Below are 12,224 nucleotides of genomic sequence, written 5' to 3'. Positions count from 1 at the left end.
TCTCCTACATAGATCCCACTCCGAGTGGTTGACAGTGGTAGCCAGGTACCATCTAGCTCTTCTGGTCTCATAGTCATATAGGCTGAGGATCACATGGTGTACCAGTCATGAGAACTAATTGTTTCCATGAGTTTTGGTTTTCTTCATTCTTCTTTGCTCGGGATGAGGGTAGTTCTCTTTTTACTCTTTTGGTGGAGTCTTTTGATGCACATAAGAATTTAATTTTTAGAAGGGTCCTGTTGTCTAGTTTATCTTCTGTTATTGTTGCATTTTTGGTTATGTTTGATAGTCTATTTATGCCATAAATTAGGGCTCCTAAGTTTGCCCCTATTTTTTCTTCAATGATCTTTTTGGTTTTAAGTTTTGCATTTAGGTCTTTGATCTCTCTTGAGTTAGTTTTTGTATAAGGTGTGAAGTATGGATCTTGTTTTATTTTTATTTTTTGCAAATGGATACCAGTTTTACAGTATGTGTTAAAGAGATTGTCTTTTCCTCACTTAATGGATTCCGGTCCTTTGTCAAAGATCAGATGTCCTTGGGTAGATGGATCTATTTCTGAGTTCTCAATTCTGGTCCACTGGTTTATGTATCTGTCATTGTAAGAACAATAGGTTATTTCGACTGCCATGCTATATAGCAGGTTTTGAGATTGGGCAGTGTGAGACCTCCTACTTTGTTCTTCCTCTTCAGTAGTGCTTTGCTTATCTGAGGTCTCTTTCCTTTCCTTATGATATTAGCAACCAGTTTTTCTATGTCCATAAAGAATGGTGATGGAATTTGAATCAGGCTTGCAGTATATCTATAGATTGGTTTGGATAATATTGACATTTTGACAATGTTCAGTCTTCCCATCTATGAACATAGTATGCTTTCCATTTATTTAGGTCTCTTATAATTTATTGTAGTAGTGTTTTGCAGTTTTCTTTGTGTAAGTATTTTGTGTCCCTGGTAATATTTATTCCTAAGTATTTTATCCTTTTTTGTAGCTATTGTAAATGGTATTTTTTTCCTTACTTCCTTTTCAGTTATGTCTTTGTTGATATGGAAGAATCAAAGTGATATTTGTGTGTTCCCTCCAATTAGCTGAATCTTTCAATTAGTTCGAAGTTTTTTTGCTGAGTGTCTGAGGTTTTCTATTATAGTATATGAAATACTTATGAGGAAAATGTACATAGACCAGGAGGCTGTCATTCAAAAAGAACAAGGAGATACTACATGTTTCAAAATCAAGAAGGGAGTGCTTCAGGGTTGTATCCTTACACAATAGTTATTCAATCTGTACGCTGAGCAAATAATCTGAGAAGCTGGATTCTATGAAGAAGAACATGACATCAGGATTGGAGGAAGACCCATTAACAACCTGCAATATGAAATTCACACAACTTTGCTTGCTGAAAGTGAAGATGACTTGAAACCATTACTGATGAAGATTAAAGACTACAATATGGTTTATACCTCAATATAAAGAAAACAAAAATCCTCATAACTGATCCAATAAACAGCTTCACAATAAATGGAGAAAAGATTGAAGTTGTCAAGGACTTCACATTACTTGGTTCTACAATTAACACCAATGAAAGCAGCAGTCAAGATGTCAGATGACATATTGCATTGGGCAAATCTGCTGCAAAAGACCTCTTTCAAGTGCTGAAGAGCAAAGAAGTCTCCTTGAAGACTAAGGTGCACCTAACCCAAGCCATAGTATGGCTTTTATGCATGTGAGAGCTGGACAATGAATAAGGAAGGCCAAAGAAGAGTCGTTGCTTTTGAGTTGTGGTGTTGGAGAAGTATGCTAAGAGTACTATGGCCTGCTAAAAGGACTAACAAATCTGTTCTGGAAGAAGTGCAGCCGTAATCCTCCTTGGAAGTGAGAATGGCCAGATTTTGTCTCACCTACTTTGGTCATGTTGTCAGAATGAACCATTCCCTGAAAAGGATATCATGTTTGGTAAAGTAGGGTCAACAAAGAAGGGGAAGACACTTAACAAGATGGATAGACACAATGGCTGCAATGATGGGCTCAGGTATAGCAAGGATCATGAGGCTGGCACAAGACTGGGCAATGCTTTGTTCTGCTGAGTATAGGGTCACTATGAGTCAGAGACAACTCAATATCACCTAACAACACAACAACAACATTGGTAACAGTAAGGAGTTCTGATGGTGTTGTTCCTAAGGCATTTGAATGCTAACCAGGAGGTTGGTAGTTCAAACCCACCAGCCACTACTTGTAAGGTAGATGGACATCTACTTCTGTAAAAAATTACCACCTCAGAATCCCAAAGTGTATTACTATGAGTTGAAATCAACTTGACTTGGGTTTTTTTTTTTTTTTTTTTAATTGGTCAGAATGACATGTGCTCTCAACAGCCCTTTGGATGGGGGACATATTAAATTATTGGAAGGAATATGTGGTGTGGAAAAGATCCATAGGTAATATGCAATACTCCCTTTCCCCACATTGGAACTTTGGTTCAAATGCAACCCTCTCATTTTGCAGAAGACAGAAGTGAGGTTTAAAGTGCTAAAGTGTCTTTCTCAAAGTTCTGAAGATAGATATATTATACATTGTCCTAAAACCAAGATACTACTATTTCAGTCTCATTTTTTTCTAACAACATTGTTTGGCTTAAAAAATAATTTATATTCACATGGCATCTGCCTTCAGCAGAATTGTTTTGTCTGTCACTATGTAATCATATTTTTAATTTGCCTGGTTAAAACACTAATGGAAAGACCTCAGTGTTAGAGCTCAAAGTGATCATGGAATAAGAAATAGACTCACAGAGATTTCATCCTTCTTTACTCCATACTCTTGGAAGGAAGATGTGGCAATCTACTTCCATCGTGATACTGCCTCAGAAACCCAAGGAGGGGTTGCTATGAGTCAAAATTGACTCAACAGCAGTGAGTTTGTTTTTTCTACCCCATACTGTACATCTATTGAAGTTTAAACACCTTATTTATGTCCTCCATCACATTTTATGTGTATTTTTATTCTGCCAAGTTGGCCTCCACTTATTTATTTAATCTTGTCTCTACCATGTGCTCTATAAAGATATGCAACATCTAGAAATGATCTCATTATTACTCATTGTTTTTGTTGTTAAGTACCATCATGTTGGTGCCAATTCATAGCCACTCTGTTTACAACAGAATGAAATATTGCCTGGTCCTTCACCATCCTCATAATTGTTGCTATGTTTGAGCCCATAGCAGCCATGGTGTCAATTTCTTTGTTTGTCTTCCTCCATTTCACTGACTCTGCACTTTACCTAGTGTGGTAGTTAAGGTTGTGTGACAATTTGGCTGGGCTGTGATTTTGAGTGGCTGGGCAACTGTATGTAGTTATTTCCCATGATGAGATTGGTAACCAACTCCATAGTGAGCAGCTGAGTAGTTGCTTTTGGGGTATGGCCTGGTTCCAGTGTATAAGAAGCTTTGAGAAAGGTCTCTAGCTTTTTGGCCAATCTAGACCCTGCATTTGGCTGAGTCTTGGAGTACCATGTTGCCTGCCAATCTTGGGATTATTCCTTGACTTGAATCGGTGGTCTGCTGTGTTGCCTGCTGATCTTGAGATTGAACTATTTTACCTGTGGATTTTGGGTTTAGCAGCCTCAACAGCCAGGAGCTGCATAAATCAGAAAAAGCCTCTAGCTCCAGCGAGCCTGGAATAAGAGGCAGAGCTGAAGACCAAAGTCGAGGCGCCCTAGAGCCAGCATATTGAATTTGGACTTCTAGCCTTGTAAACTGTAAGAGAATAAATTCCTTTTTGTTAAAGCCATCCACTTGTGGTATTTGTGTGATAGCAGCACTAGAGAACCGAGACACCAAGTGTGGTGTCTTTCTACAGGCACTGTCCCTGCTGATAACATGTCCAAAGTATGTGACATGAAGGCTCGCTTTCCTTACTTCTAAGTAGCATTCTGGCTGTACTTCTTCCAAGACATATTTGTTCATTCTTCTGGCAGTCCATGAAATATTCAATATTCTTTGCTTCAAGTCTTCTTCAGACTTCTTTATTCGTCATCCAGCTTTTACATGCTTAAGTGATTGAAAATACCATGGCTTGGTTCAGGCACACCTTAGTTCTCAAAGTAACATTTTTGCTTTGTAACACTTTAAAGAGGTCTTTTGCAGCAGATCTGCTCAATGCATTATGTCATTTGATTTCTTGACTGCCGCTTTCATGGGCATTGATTGTAGATCCAAATAAAGTAAAATCCTTGACAATTTCAATCTTTCTTTCCACTTATGATATTACTTATTGGGCCAGTTGTGAGGATTTTTGTTTTCTTTATGTTGAGTTGTAATCCATACTAAAGGCTGTAGTATTTGGTCTTCATTAGTCAGTGCTTGAAGTCCTCTTTGTTTTTGGCAAATATGATTGTGTCATCTACATATCACAGGTTTAAATAAGCCTTCCTCCAAACCTGATGCTGCATTCTTCCTCATAAGTTCAGCTTCTCACATATTTTAAGCATCATACAGATTGAATTAGTATGGTGAAGGGATACAACTCTGATGCACACTTTTCCTGATATTAAACCATGCAGTATCCCCTTGTTCTGTTTGAACAACTGCCCCTTGGTCAATGTACAGGTTCTGCATAAGCAAAAAAAGTGCTCTTGAATTCCAAATTTTTGCAGTGTTATCTATAATTTGTTATGATCCACACAGTCAAATGCCTTTGCATATCAATAAAACATGATAAATAACTTTCTAGTATTTTTTGTTTTTAGCCAAAATCTTTCTGACATCAGTAATGATATCCCTTGCTCTAAGTCTTCTTCTAAATCCAGCTTGAATTTCTAGCAGTTCCCTGTTGATGATGTACTGCTGCAACCATTTTTGAATTATCTCCACAAAAATTTTACTTGCAATTGATATTAATGATATTGTTAGATAATTTATGCATTCTATTGGATCACCTTTCCCAAAGGAAGATGCACAGATATGCACCTTTTCCAGTCAGTTGGCCATATACCTGTTTTCCAAATTTCTTGGCATAGGCAAGTGAGTTGCATCTATTTGTATAAAGATCTCAATTTGTATTCCATCAATTTCTGGAGCCTTGTTTTCACCAATGAATTCAGTGTAACCTAGACTTCTTCCTTTGCTACCATTGGCTCTTGATTATATGCTGCCTCTTGAAATGTTTGACTGTTGACCCTTTTTTTTTTTTTTTTTTTGGTATAGTAACTATGTATTTCTTCCATCTTCTTTCTACCTGTGTTGTTCAATATTTTTCCCATAGAATTTTTCAGTATTACAACTCAGGGCTTGAATTTTTTTCTTCAGTTCTTTCAGCTCGAGAAATACTGGGCATTTTTTTTTTTTTCTTTTGGTTTTCTAACACCAGGGTTTTGCACATTCATTATAATTCTTTATGTTTTCTCTTTGAGCCACCTTTTGAATTTTCTGTTCAGCTCTTTTATGTTTTCATTTCTTTGATTTGCTTTGCTAGTCTATATTTAATAGCAAATTTCAGAGTGGTCATTTTGTACATTTTGTTACATCCAAGTCTTTTATTTCTTTCCTGTCTTTTTAATGACTTTTTGCTTTATGTGTGACATCCTTTGTATCCTTCCACAGCTTGTCTGATCCTTAGTCATTAGTGTTCAGTGTGTTAAATCTGTTCTTCAGATGGTCTCTAAATTCAGGTGGAATATACTTAAAGTCATTCTTTCTCTCTCGGACTTGTTTTAATTTTCTTCAGCTTCAGCTTGCACATGCATATGAGCAACTGATGGTTTGTTCTGCATTCAGCCCCAGGCCTTGTTCTGAATGATGATATTGAGCTTTTCCATAGTGTCTTTCCATATATGTAGACGATTTTATTCCTATATATTTTGTCCAGTTAGGTCTGTGTGGATAAGTTGTTGAAAAAGGTATTTGCAATGAATATGTCATTGGTCTTACAAATTTTGATCATATAATCTCTTGTGTTATCTCTATTGTTGAGACTATATTTTCCAGCTACGTATCCTTCTTTGTTTCCTACTTTTGTATTCCAATCTTCAGTAATTATCAATATATCTTGATTACATTTTTGATCAGTTTTAATCTGCAGAAATAAAAATGTTCAATTTCTTCATGTTTAGCATTAGGAGTTGGTGCATAAATTTGAATAAAAGATGTATTAATTGGTCTTCTTGGTAGACATATGGATATTATCCTATCACAGCAATGTACTTCAGGATGGATCTTGAAATGATCTTTATGATGACAAATGTGACACCACTCCTCTTCAATTTGTCATTGTTGGCATAGTAAACCATGTGATTACTTGTATTACCACTATTACTTCTAGTATTGCTACTACTACTAATAGTAATGATAATTATCAATTATGCTGAAGGAGACATTCTCCACATTAACAGTTTGGTATGGAATCTCATAATTAGATATAATAATAATTAGCATGTTAATAATGCTTTAAAATTTTAGGAAGCTTTAACTCCATATGTAGATAAATTTTATTTATCTGGCTTGAGCAGAAAAGGGAAAAAAAAGTATCATGTTACTTTTGTGTAATTCTTATTAATAACATTTTTTCAAATTTTAATAATGATCTGAGATAAATCTGTATTTATCATCTGATAACATTCTTGTGAATTAAAAAGATGCTAATACTTTTCTTCAGATGTGACTATCAAGAGTTAGAGCATGTAATGGCAGCAAACACATGCGGTTAATCCTTGCTTGAAATTGTGGTTGTCTGACAACAGTCCAGTGCACCTTATGTACCCTGCTGTTGCTGCATGTCATGTTTTGATTTAAACAAAAAAAACTGAGCGTAGAGTTTGATGATCTAAGTTTATTTTTATCATAACTTTATCAGTAATCACTCACACAGCACTTCTGGGCTAGTGATGCCTTAAAAATGTATCACCTAAATAAATGTTGCTCTATAAAGCTTAGGAGCTCTGGTAGCATAGTGCCTAAGGCACTTGACTGCTCTCCAGAAGGCTGGTGGTTCAAACCCACCAGCCACTCCTCGGAAGGAAGGTTGGGCAATCCTACTTCCGTAGTGATACTGCCTCGGAAACCCAAGGAGGGGTTGCTATGAGTCGGGGCCGACTCGACGGCAAACAACAACAACTATAAAGCTTAGAAATTACACAAATAAATAATTCTTAGCATGATACAATTAATGAATTCAATATTTTATTGCAGTTAAATAAAAAGTATTAGAATCATTGACAAAATGGAAGTAGATTGGTAGGTGACATGCCTTAAGATGTGTTAAACAGATAGAAAATAAAAAACACCAGAAGGAGCTTCTTACAAGAGAAGGAACATGCTTGAGCAGCAGCGTCTTCAGCATATTATTGCTGAAATTCCAGCTTTGCTGCTTTTTTGTAGGATGACATTTAAGCTTACCTTATTTATATGTAGGGAGCTATGGTGGTGTGTGATTAAGGCATTTGGCTGCTAACCAAGAGGTTGGAGGTTCAAACCCACCAGCTTCTCTCTGGGAGAAAGAGGAGGCAGTCTGCTTCTGTAAAGATGTATAGCTTTGGAAACCATATGGGGAATCTATGAATTGGAATCAACTCAACGGCAGTAGGTTTTGGGTTATTTATATGTTGTTTAACCTCTGAACCTCAGTTTTCATTCCTATAAAATGGGCATAATAATATTTATATCCAAGTTTATTGCAGGAACTAATGATAATATAAAGAGTCCAGAATAATCCTTGGCATACTTAGTATCTCAGTAAGTCACAGCTGTGATTTTTATTAACATTATTATTAATATTACTAAATATTACTATAATTGGGAGCTCTGGTGGCATAGTACTTAAGGAACTTGGCTGCTAACCAGAAGGTTGGCAGTTCAAACCCACCAGCCATTCCTTGGAAGGAAGATTGGGCAATCTACTTCTATAGTGATTCTGCCTCAGAAACCCAAGGATGGGTGGCTATGAGTCGGAGATGACTCAATGGCACATAACAACAACAACAACATATTATAATTGAATATAGCAAAAAAGTGAAATAAAAAATACTTTATTAGATCTCCCACACATTTTTATTACAAGGATAGAACAATATTGTTGATTAAAGAGAAGCACTTAAATTTTTCTGAAAGGCCAATTAGAAATGAATTCACAAAAAAATGCAGGAAAAGAACAGGCTAAACTAAAACCAAACCAAACCTACTGACATTGAGTCAATTCCAACTTGTAATGACCCTCATTGGGTTTTGGAGGAGGTAAATCTTTATGCAATTAATTACCCAGTCTTGCTTCCAAAGAGTTCCTGGTGGGTTTGAACCACCAAACTTCTGGTTAGCTGTTAGATGCCTTATGCACTGTGCTACCAAGTGTAAAAAGTAGTACTTGACAGATGGCTTAGAATAGCAAACCTCTGGCTTCTTGAGCAAATTGTTTACTTCTCTGCACCTCAAGTTTCTGAAGTGACAAGAAAAGTCTCTGAGATCTGTCTCATCCAATTCTATGTTCTAGGGTTGCATGAAATGACCTAGAGAAAACTATGAGCACTAGCTCACAGTCTGGGAGCAGAGAGAAGTGAACAGGTCTTTTTATACCTTGACTCAAGTATTTTCACAGGGGTCAGCATGTATAAGTTTGTTTGGGAGTCTGGAAGAAGAATCAATTCAGCCTCTGTTTTTTTGATGGCTACCTTTGCAGCCTGAAAAGCCATCTGTTGAGGAAACCTGGTGCCAAAACACAAACCTAGTTCTTAGAGTAATAACAAAAAGCAAAGGATATTTTTTTATGTCTTGATAAGGGTAGAAATTGCATACCTAGTTTTCTGCAGCACTGCACCAAAAATGCATCTCAAAGGCTTTCTTTATATCTGTAAATATAGTCATAAACATATTGATGATAAACATGTCGGCTAGTATATATTGCTGCACATAATAATATAGAACATAACATCATTTTTACTTATTTGCAGCAAAACCAAGGCAAATGCCCAGCCCAGAATTGTTCAGTGGAAGCCCCTGCTTGGATGCCTGTCCACCACTGTACTGTAAGTTTGATTATTTCACTCTAAGATTGACTGGATTGAAGGAAAAGTGTTTTTATATGTGGAACAGTCTTAGTGGAATGGGCTAGAAAATTTTCTGAAATTCTGGAGTAGAGCAAACCTTTTGAAAGAATGTCTTTTCAGAAAGCTCTGCATTATAAAAATGCCCATACTTAGGGATTCTATGAATTTTATGGAGTCAGGATAACTTGGAAAGGATTTCTGTAAAAGGGTTATTGATAGGTTAGATTTCAATGGCCATTAAAATGAATGTATTTACACATATATTTTTCGAAATAGCTGCATATTCAGCAATATTTGATTTTAGATGCCTGAGAGAAGGATACTTTATCTTGTCATTTTATGTTGACTACTTAGTAGTGATACGTATGAAGATTTGCAATTTTCAAGTCTTCCTGGTGTAATAATACTCTCTGAATTTGTGTGGAATCTTTCATCAGAGAATTTTCAAGTGTCTTAGAAACAAGCAGGTACTATGCTATTATTGCTGTGTTTCAGATGGGAGGTTTAAATGAAAAAAAAGTAAGAATGGTACATCAATTGTAGAGCTAGGAATAGATTCTGACACCCTACTTCTCCTTTTCTGCATTTATTCTGCAACACTGCTCTGAAGTAAGTGAAAAAAGTAGCTAATTTGCACGATACTCTCTTAACCATGATAGAATATATCTGCTAGAAATGACACTGGTTCCAATGGGAACTGTATGTGTGTAACTGACAGTTTTCTGTGTGAAATAATTTGTGTATGTTGAGGGCAAGATACTTGAAGTGACTTTTAGAGCATTTTCCTTATTGACCGACCTTGGATTATGCATAATGAAAAAATGATCTGTAGAGTTTCTTAAATATCATCCACTCTTGTGGAGGTACAAGCTGCTGAAAGGAGCTGGCTGGATTTCCATAGCATATCATGATTTGTGACTTTGTTATAAAGCAATAGGTCTGGAGGAGCTTGTTTTTCCACATAGATTATGTAAGAGAATAAGGCTTCTTTCCTTGTTTTGTGTTTGTCTGTGGAAGGAGAAAGTGGGATCAACTTTGTTGAAGAAGAGATAACGTAGCTAAATTTTGGAGGCATTCCTGCAGGGCAGAGGCAGGAGAATAAAAATGTCACACTTTTGTGAGCAGATGGTCAGAGTGTAGTGCATGCTTAGGGACTATGCTGATGCCAGAGAAAGTATGAGTTTTAATAATTCTATTTCCTCATCTATCACTCCTTTTATTGTATTACTGGTAATATTGTCTCATAATTATGGATTTATGCGTTTATTCCTCCAGGAGTCTATATGCTCTTCAGAGTCCTAGTATACCAACAGTCCATGAGCAGATTACCTAATAGGGTGAGCAAGGGTTCACTTGTGCTTCCTTACTCATCCGTAGTGACAATTTCACATTTTTTCACTACATTGCAGATTCTGCTTCTAGGTATGGCTGGCATCTGTCTGTCTGCCAAACCCATAGAACCCTCCTACAGAATGAAAGCATGTTTTCACATTTACAATGGCGCTCTGGTAGCATAGTGCCTAAGACATTTGCTAACCAAAAGGCTGGCAGTTCAAACCCACCAGCCACTGCTCGGAAGGAAGATTTGGATATTATATTATAATTATATAATATTATCTAATTATCTAATTATATTATATTGGGATATATTGTACTTCCATAGTGATACTGCCTCGGAAACCTAAGGAGGGGTCGCAGTGAGTCGGGTCTGACTTGACGGCACATAACAACAACAACAACAACAGGAACAGAATACTAAGTAAGCAAGGTACACACAGGCTTACTTAATAATCTGTAGTTAACAGTTTCACGTTTTTTCACTGCATCAAAGAAGTGGTGAAACCCATGTGGTGATACTCCTGTGAAATTGTTCACTACAGATTACTAAGTAAGCACGTGAAAGCCTGTGCTTATCTTACTGGGTCATTCACCCTTGCTACTGTCCCTATACTTTGGTATATGGTAGGAACTCTGTGTATTGAAAGGTCGATGAGTGACTCTTCAATCTGTTGATTCCTCTTTCAAAAGTTTTAGTCAATTATTTTGCCACTTTTAGATTTCTTGGTAAAGAGGAGTAATGATACTATTTTACTTTTCAAGTGGGTAGTTTCCACTTTTCGCCTTGATAGTTCCTTTTATGTTTTTTCTTCACAGAGACCATGTAGTACCATGTGTTTGGAAGAAGTTTATTTTCACACTTGGCAAAATTTAGTAATTCAGTTCAGCTATGTTGAGTACTATGCTGATCACTGGAGATAAAAGGTGACTAAGGATGCATTCCCATTTTCTCAAACACACCAGTGCGTAACCACAATCAGAATTTCTGATCACCAGCTGATCCTCTGCTACACAGATTATTTCAGCCCCAAATAATAGAACATTCACATTTTAGTTACTGTGTGCAGCCTTGTTGCAAGTACATTATTTGAATTCTGTCCCTAGAAACATTAAAAATAGCTTACCCTACATTACTATCTGGAACTGGACTCCTTAAGACTCTGGGGATCACAGATTAGGCCCTCCTGTTGTGAGACATTAAAAGACCAAGCAGGTGACACTTCCTAAAGATCACAAGTCAGCAATGTCAGTGTTAAAGTCTGATTCTTAGTTCTGTGTTCTGGGCAGGGCATCAGAAAGTATGTTTCTTTTTACTTCTGCGGTGGAATTGAGAGCTGCTACTTTAACACATTTCCTTTGTCACTTTCTTAAATGTATTTTTTTATTTACGAGTGAGGCATAAAGGAGCTCTGGTGGTATAGTGGTTAAAACGTTCAGCTGCTAACCAAAAGATCAGTGATTTGAACTACTAGCCGCTCAATGGCAGAGAGATGAGGCAATCTGCTTCCTTAAAGATTTACAGCCTTGGAAACCTATGGAGCAGTTCTAGTCTGCCCTACAGGGTTGCTATGAGTCAGAATCAACTGGATGGTAGTGTGTTTTACATGCATAATAAATAGACAGGGTCTTTTATCTTTGTGCATTTTTCAAGCTCAGCTGATTCTCTAATGCATTCCTGTCCCTGCTTTCTTACTCTTGCTCTTCCCTGGTCTGCTCTAGAATAATTGTATCCTTGTATGTGTTTTTATGTTGTTGTTATGGGCAATCGAGTCGGCCCCGACTCATAGCGACCCCTCCTTGGGTTTCCGAGGCAGTATCACTACGGAAGTAGGATTGCCCAACCTTCCTTCCGAGGAGTGG

This window comes from Orycteropus afer, unplaced genomic scaffold (assembly GCF_000298275.1).
Source record: "Orycteropus afer afer isolate SDZICR_OR568_19922 unplaced genomic scaffold, OryAfe1.0 scaffold00154, whole genome shotgun sequence".
In the NCBI taxonomy this organism is placed as follows: Eukaryota; Metazoa; Chordata; class Mammalia; order Tubulidentata; family Orycteropodidae; genus Orycteropus; species Orycteropus afer.
Note: the sequence above shows the minus strand (reverse complement) of the source record.